Source organism: Fragaria vesca, linkage group LG2 (assembly GCF_000184155.1).
Source record: "Fragaria vesca subsp. vesca linkage group LG2, FraVesHawaii_1.0, whole genome shotgun sequence".
Lineage (NCBI taxonomy): Eukaryota > Viridiplantae > Streptophyta > Magnoliopsida > Rosales > Rosaceae > Fragaria > Fragaria vesca.
Window position 1 is genome coordinate 31,838,931 of NC_020492.1, and position 962 is coordinate 31,839,892.

A 962-nucleotide genomic window follows, 5' to 3' on the forward strand; every position below is an offset into this window, starting at 1 on the left:
GAGAGAGAGAGAGGGGAAACCAGATCGGGAAGAGAGAGAGAAGAAGAAGAGGAAGAAGAAAGAGATAAAAACTGTGTGGATTTAATTAAACACAGGGTAATAATGTTTTTTTCTTAAGAATCATTGGAATGTGCACAAGGATAAGACTTTAATTGAAATGGGCTTTAGTTTTCAAATAATAATGACAACCTCGACTCTAGTAAGTGTACACTAACAATACTAGAATCGTATCGAACAACTTAATTATCTCTCTTTGGTGGAATAGAATAGGAAACAAAGAAGATATATAGATTGTTGTTATATAATTAAAATGGAAACCTGGAGCTTATATAGGAAAGAAATGATCAATGAAATGGACTACGGAACAAAAGTGTAATGGCAGCAGTTTATGAATAGGAATGTAACAATAATGATGAGATTATGTAATATCATTGTATTGATTATGGTGCAAAGAGGCTCGGATCCGATTAGCTAAGATGTACTAACTTGTTCGTAATTATACATATTTGAGTAATTTGACATGTTAATTAGCTGTTATAATTAAGGGTCAATTACATATAAGTCCACTTTGAGATATTTTTTCCCACATAAGTCCACCCCAACATTTTTACCCATATAAGTCCACCCAAGCCTAAATAAGGTTTTGGTTTAAGTATTGAAGTTCAACATAATTACAGACTGCCATCCAACAAAAAAAATTAGATTTTCTCTTTTATATTTACAAAAATGCCACTACCGCCAGTAATAAAAGCTACTATCCCTAGTTAGAAAAACTACTACCACCGACTAGAAAAGCTACTACCACCGACTACAAAAGCTACTACCACCAGCAAGAAAAACTACTACTGCCAGCAACAAAAGCTACTACCATCGAATAGAAAAGCTACTACCACCGACTACAAAAGCTACTACCACCAGCAAGAAAAACTACTACCACCAGCAACAAAAGCTACTCCATCAAC